Source organism: Pristiophorus japonicus, chromosome 4 (genome assembly GCF_044704955.1).
Source record: "Pristiophorus japonicus isolate sPriJap1 chromosome 4, sPriJap1.hap1, whole genome shotgun sequence".
In the NCBI taxonomy this organism is placed as follows: Eukaryota; Metazoa; Chordata; class Chondrichthyes; family Pristiophoridae; genus Pristiophorus; species Pristiophorus japonicus.
This window is the reverse complement of record NC_091980.1, coordinates 268,888,734-268,896,759: the sequence shown is the minus strand read 5'-3', so window position 1 is coordinate 268,896,759 and position 8,026 is coordinate 268,888,734.

Sequence of the window (8,026 nt, the reverse complement as noted above, 5' to 3'; positions counted from 1 at the left end):
AGACGGCACTGTCAGAACCTGTGGCGATTGCAAAGTAACTACCAATCGTTTCTCCCTGCAGGACCAATACCCACTACCAAAAGGCAATGACCTCTTTGCAATGCTGGCGGGAGGAAAGACGTTCACGAAGCTGGATATGACTGCAGCCTACATGATGCAGGAACTGGAGGAATCATTGAAGGCCCTCACCTGCATCAGCATGCACAAAGGTCTTTTTGTTTATAACAGATGCCCGTTTGGAATCCGATCAGCGGCGGCGATATTCCAGAGAAACATGGAAAGTTTACTGAAGTCGGTCCCGCACACCATGGTCTTCCAGGACGACATCTTGGTCACAGGTCGGATCACAATCGAGCACCTGCAGAACCTGGAGGAGGTTCTTAGTTGACTCAACCGTGTGGGGCTCAGGTTAAAACGCTCGAAGTGCGTTTTCCTGGCACCTGAAGTGGAGTTCCTGGGAAGGAGGTTTGCGGCGGACGGCATCAGGCCCACCAACGCGAAGACGGAGGCAATAGAGAACGCACTGAGGCCACAGAACGTGACGGAGCTGTGGGGCGTTTCTGGGACTCTTGAACTACTTTGGTAACTTCTTACCGGGTCTCAGCACCCTGCTAGAACCACTAAATGTCTTACCAAAAAAAGGGGGCGAATGGGTTTGGGGCAAAAGCTAAAAAAATGCCTTTGTAAAAGCGAGAAAATTGTTATGTTCAAACAAATTGCTTGTGTTGTATGATCCATGTAAGCGTTTGGTACTAGCATGTGATGCATCGTCATATGGCGTCGAGTGTTTATTGTAACAAGCTAATGATTTCAGGAAACTGCAACCGGTTGCTTATGCATCCAGGAGTCAGTCTAAGGCCGAGAGAGCCTATAGCATGATTGAAAAAGAAGCGTTAGCGTGTGTCTATGGGGTAAAGAAAATGCATCAATACCTGTTTGGGCTAAAATTCGAATTGGAAACTGATCACAAGCCACTTATATCCCTGTTTTCTGAGAGTAAAGGGATGAATACCAACGCATCTGCCCACATCCAGAGATGGGCGCTCACGTTGTCCGCATACAACTATGCCATCCGCCACAGGCCAGGCACAGAAAACTGCGCCGATGCTCTCGGTAGGCTGCCATTGCCCACCACGGGGGTGGAAATGGCACAGCCCGCAGATCTAGCCATGGTTATGGAAGCATTTGAGAGTGAGCAATCACTTGTCACTGCCCGGCAGATCAAAACCTGGACAAGCCAGGACCCCTTATTATCTCTAGTCAAAAGCTGTGTGCTTCATGGGAGCTGGTCCAGTGTCCCAGTGGAAATGCAGGAAGAGATAAAGCCGTTCCAGCGGCGCAAAGATGAAATGTCTATACAGGCAGACTGCCTTCTGTGGGGCAATCGAGTAGTGGTACCCAAGAAGGGCAGAGACACCTTCATCAATGACCTCCACAGTGCCCACCCAGGCATCGTAATGATGAAAGCGATAGCCAGATCCCACTTGTGGTGGCCCGGTATCGATGTGGACTTAGAGGCCTGTGTTCGCAGATGAAATACATGCTCGCAGTTAAGCCAGGTACCCAGGGAGGCGCCGCTAAGTTTATGGTCTTGGACTACCAAACCGCGGTCTAGGGTACACGTCGACTATGCAGGCCCATTCTTGGGTAAAATGTTCCTTGTGGTTGTAGACACGTACTCCAAGTGGATTGAATGTGAGATAATGTCAGCTAGCACGTCCGCTGCCACCACTGAAAGCCTGTGGGCCATGTTTGTCACACACGGCTTACCCGATGTCCTGGTGAGCGATAACGGGCCATGTTTTACCAGTGCTGAGTTCAAAGAATTCATGGCCCGTAACGGGATCAAACATGTCACATCTGCCCCATTTAAACCAGCGTCCAATGGTCAGGTAGAGAGAGCAGTGCAAACCATCAAGCAAGGCTTGAAGAGGGTAATTGAAGGCTCACTGCAGACTCGCCTATCCTGAGTCCTGCTTAGCTACCGCACGAGACCACACTCACTCACTGGGATCCCACCTGCTGAACTGCTCATGAAAAGAACACTCAAGACAAGGCTCTCGTTAGTTCATCCTGATCTACATGAACAGGTAGAGAGCAGGCAGCTTCAACAAAGTGCATACCATGATAGCGCAAATGTGTCACGTGAGATTGAAGTCAATGATCTTGTATTTGTATTAAATTATGGACACGGTCCCAAGTGGCTTCCCAGCACTGTTGTGGCCAAAGAGGGGAGCAGGGTGTTTTGGGTCAAACTTTCAAATTGACTCATTCACTGGAAATACTTGGACCTAATCAAACTCAGATTCACGGGCTACCCTGAGCAACCCACCTTGGACCCTACCTTTTTTGATCCCCCAACACACACACCAGTGGCAACCGACACCACGGTTGACCACGAAGAAGAACCCATCATCCACAGCACCCTGCAGGGTCCAACACACCAGGCAGCCCTGCAAGGCCAGCTGCACAGCAGCCCAGCGAGGGCCCAACAAATAATTCAACAACACCAGCTTTCACACCGAGACGATCAACCAGGGCAAGAAGGGCCCCAGATCGACTCACATTGTAAATAGTTACACTATTGACTTTGGGGAGGGGGGAATGTTGTTATATATGTGGACTTGTATTTACTCTGTACAGCCACCAAAGGGCTCATTCCCCAGAGTCCCAAGGGATCACAGGTATTTATGAAGGCTTCACAGGTTGGAGAGGCACTCTGAAGACCTGCAATAAAAGGTTAAGGTCACACTTTACTTTGAGCTCACAGTGTTCAGTCTGACTCTTTCTCCATACACAATAGTTTGATTGCTCATTTTTATGCTGCTTACTTGTTTCTCATTGTTCCTCATTGTTACTTACTGACTGTTTTTGATTTGTTATTGCATAGTTGATTGGATATTTGATAACAACAGATATTACAAATACCAGCGAATATATACTTTGCATTACAGAGGTATGATATTTTGAAGATGGATGTCTTTGAAAGGTGTGACACACAAGACACAGACTGGACGCGACTTTTAATTATATGTATTGTTTAAAAGTTTACTGTACCTCCTAAGCACAGACATAATGATATCAGAGAGTGTTTGCATCTTTGGTTACTTTGACAACTTCTTTATCAAACATGACCACTTTGTTAATATTTTATTAGAGTCACAAATCTATTTGAAGACAACTTCTCAGAGCATGTTTTAAACATATTGTTTGTGGTATATTCTTCCGGTTGAAAAAAAAATTGCATTTGGAAAGAAATAGAAAAATCTTGTCATTGTTTCTGCTACATTGTGTTAAAAAATCAACTCTAACAAATGAAATGCCATCATTTTGTCCAGTTTAACCTTTAAAGGAAGAACAACTATTTGGGGAGGTGACTGTAACTATGGACACATGAGGGTGTTTGAACACAACTTCCTTATTGAATTCATTTAGAAGATAAGTATTCTGGAAACAAAATAACTTGCTTTACGACTCATGGTTACTGAAAAAAACACTGTAAAAATTAATATCCTGGTTAGCACACAATCAACAAATCAGTCCTTTTGAGATTTCGTCCTAATTATTAATGAAAACTCCTTAACATCAATCAAATAAACAAGATTTCAATCTTGTAATGTGATGACTTCCTTTGGCCTGAAGTTCAAATTCATGATGGTTACATGTCTTGCTGCACACCTTGATTAATATTGGATGACTCAGAATCTCAGACCTTTCAAGACGGATTTGGAGATGTGAAAGTGGCTATGGAGCACCAATAGCAATCAGACACAATTAAGATGACACAAATAAGCGCTTCCTTTATCAGTCGACTACATCAGAAAATACACTGATTTTCAGTGCTCTTACTTCCAAATTAAATCTCTAGTGGCGCAAACATTCTCGGCATTCTTTGCAAATAACAGAATTTTAACCCATCACAGTTCTACTTAAACAATCACGTCGTGCAGCAATTTCCAAGCCACATCAACACAAAAGCAGCAGTACAGATCAGCTGTTGGGTACCAACCTGACTCCTGAATATACCGAAGCTGAGAAGTGTGAGTCGATGGGTTGTGTATCGTGATTACTTGTGAGCATATAGACATGTAAACATGCTTATACTTTCTGTCAATATTTAATAAACCAACAAATTTATTTATCGCTTGTGTCCAAAATTACATGATTTGGATTGACCTCAACCCAACAGGCTGGATTTCCTCCAATTGGCAGGTTTGTGGCAGGGCCTGCCTATGTGACTCTGCCGCTAACCCATTGTTTCTTCTTGGAATGACTCTTCTTACTTAAGTAGGGCGGGGTTACACAATCCAGCCATGTCATGTTGAACCCTGTCTCACCACGGCCACTGATTGGCAATGTTCCCTTTAAGTTGTGTGCCGCGTGGCCGCGCAGTGCCTGTACAGCCAGCTCACCGGCTTTTAAATAGGAAAAACTGCGCATGAGCAGTATTCTGAATGGGCTGCACAGTCCCTTAAAGGGGACGTGCAGCCAGATAAAAAAATTAAAAGGAACATTGCTGATTGGTATAACATCAATAAGATTAGTGAACAGCTGCATTATAGTCCTTTCTAGACAATCGCCAAGCCTGTCGAAGCCAAAAAAGATAGCCCATTCCACCCGGGAACCCAGGTTTCTATGGGACCAGTCTGAGCACTCTTGAGAGAATTACCGACTTAATGATCTCTGGCATGGGAGGCTCTGTCGCAGCTAGCAGCAGTAGCTTTCCACTGCTAATTGTTCTTCACTCGCATCCTTGCATGCATTCAAACCAAAGTAATTATTCCTTTTAATTTTTGTGAGTCCTCAATTTTAACATGTTGCTTAGCATGGTCTCCAATCATTACACGATATTGTCTTTCTTTGGAACACATATCCCTGGGTTCATCAGCCAAGGAGAAAAATGAGATGACCCCTGGGATAGCAGGTTCCTGCACTTTCTCTGCCAGCATCAGCTGCTCCTTCACACTCAAGCTCTGTGTCTCACCCTGTGTATCCCTCTCTATCTCACTATTTAGAGGTATCACAGCTGGTGCTTTGGAAGGATGCAGCTAGTGATGGTGTGTGGCGTGGAGTGCTTGTGGGCCAAATGTTACTTGGGTCTTGGCTTGGCTTCCTCTGCCACACCTTGAGAAGGAAGAGGTGGTTTCATTGTAGCCTCCAATAGAAGAATTGACAGGTTAAAATTCTTCAGTGTTTGGTTTGTCGCCTGCAAGTTAATGAGAGAATGGGATCAGAAGAAAGAGCAGGAGAAAATGGTTACTACGAATCCTTAGCTGGGACCAATCCTCCTACTTCCCCATCTCCAGCCTCTCTGGCATTTGTCCTTAGGATTTGTAGGTTTTTTTCCTCTTATGTGGTTAAAGCATGAATGTTATGAGGTCCTCCTGTGTATGTGCTTTCTCTTTTGTTATGAGATGTCTTCTAAAACCAGAATAGAAGAAGTAGGAGGTAGCAATTGTCATACTGATATACAATGATTACCAAATGTTAGCATATAGACCGCACTGGGTTTGGTGACATGTATATGCATCTTGAAGCTACATTAAATAGAATGATTGCTTTAGCCTGACTGCAAGTGTGCAAATGTATTAGCATTACCAGAAGAAGGCTAAATATAACTTTTATATAATGGGCATTCATGGCAAGCATTAAAAGTAATTTAAGACGGTTTGAGGAGAGGTCACTGTAAGTGCCCTAATCTGTTTTGTATACTGAACTAGTTGGAGGTCACAGTAAGTACTCTTACCTTGGCTAGCCTGGTAAGGTTATTAAATTGAAATTAAAACAGAACATGCTGGAAATATTCAGCAGGTCAGGCAGCATCTGTGGAGAGAGAAACAGAGTTAACTTTTCAGGTCACTAACCTTTCGTCAAAGGTCATTAAACTTCTTTCTACATTGCCTCCAGCCTTGCGATACATTGGTCATGGCATTCACACTGGTTGTGACCTCCTTCTGTTCTTTTTGGAAAACTTGATTAGGAGTTCTGTGCTGAATAGGTGGCTCCCTGCTGTGCTTGGCAAACTCCCTCAGAATTTCTGAGGCTCCATCAGAGAAATGGTGTGCTCTGATCCCTGCTGAACTGCTTGCAGACATGTTTGCATTAAGAACGGTGCTGCCTTGCAAACCATGTGCCTGTCCTTTTAAGTTGCTGCAGATGTTTAGATCCTACACCAATATTCAATATCTCAATCACAAATGTTTTCTACGCTAGTAACTCCCTGAGGTTATACAAATCAATACTTCAAAAATACATGTGGAGTCAGCACATAATGGGTTGGGTGGGTGATCTTTTCACGCTGCCCCACTTACAGCATTGGGATGGCATGAAAGGTGCTATATAGATGCAAGTTTTTTCTTTATATATTTGCATTATTCCAGCCCTTTTTTTCTTCCTTTTTTTCCTCAAAGACCTTCCCATGTCTCACACTTCACTTAGCTGAGAAGAACAGGCTTCCGCCCTGCTTCTAGGTCTCTGCTAATGTTACGCTATAATGAGCCACGAGAAGGTCCACAACAGTGGCTGGCCCTCTGACTTTTTCTCCCTCTGGTTGCCAGCTTCTCAGAATGATGAGACTAGGATCAGAAATGCATCATCATCATAGGCAGTCTCTCGGAATCGAGGAAGACTTGCTTCCACTCTTAGCATGAGTTCTTAGGTGGCTGTACAGTCCAATACGAGAACCACAGTCTCTGTCACAGGTGGGACAGATAGTCATTGAGGGAAAGGGTGGGTGGGACAGGTTTGCCGCATGCTCCTTCCGCTGAGTGCGCTTGATTTCTGCATGTTCTCGGCGACGATACTCGAAGAGCTCAGCGCCCTCCCGAATGCACTTCCTCCACTTAGGGCAGTCTATGATCAGGGACTCCCAGGTGTCGTTGGGGATGTCGCACTTTATCAGGGAGGCTTTGAGGATGTCCTTGTAACGTTTCCCCTGCCTGCCTTTGGCTCGTTTGCCGTGGACAAGTTCCGAGTAGAGCGCTTACTTTGGGAGTCTCGTGTCTGGCATGCGAACTATGTGGCAGAAATGCATTGTGCGAGGAATCACGGTCGACTGGCGTGTAGCACTCTGCTTTGAAGTCAAATGTGCTGCACACGATGCCACCCTTAGTGATTTTCATTATTTGTTGAGTATATTATGAATTTCTTTTGAAAAGATTAAAAAAATTTGTATTTATTTTTCCACCTTCACCTAACAAGTTGTGAGTTTGGAGGCAGGCTTTATGTAAGAAACTATGTCTGTCTTTTGTGAGTGGACCATTGCTGTATTAAATAAAATAAATTATACATGGCATCATGGTGACCTAGATTTGTTCTGACAGAAATCTGGAGACAGCGAATGGGGTTTCTTTGGTTAAAATAAACAAAGAAGAAACTGCAATAAAATCAAAGCTGATGAACAATGTAACTTGTGCTGGTTTGAGCATGTAATGCATTTACAAAATGATTCATCTTCAAAAACAATCTCATAGACTAATATGACAGGGTTGGGACAAAAAGGAGGCCACGTAAAATATTGATAGAGAATGTAAAACGAGTGGCACAGGAAACAGGTGAAAGACTCGTAAATAATAGAATATCAACCAGGCATGCTTCAAAAGCTCAATTCGGTCAGAAAAGCAAACACTTGAATGCAGCAAATGGTCCTTCAGTTGATGATAATAGTGGGAGGTGCACCCTACCCCAAGCAGCCACTCTATGACTCTGCTTGTTAAGCATAATTAGTTACAAGCTAAAGAATAATATTGATTTATCTCCCCTATTAGTTAGAAACACCTTTTCCGAATATGCTGGTCACCACTGAATATTTAATACCATACATTTTATTAAGTCCATCTTTTTTAATAGCTCATTTGAGCTTATTATAATGGAACCTCATGGAATAAAAACCCTTGCATGTGCATGGATATTTTTTAATATTATGTCTATGGTGAGATTTTCAAGATATTCAGCTTGTTATTATGTTCAGCACTTCAATTAATAACTGTATATACTAATTATTGATTTTTCATCGTATGGAGTACAA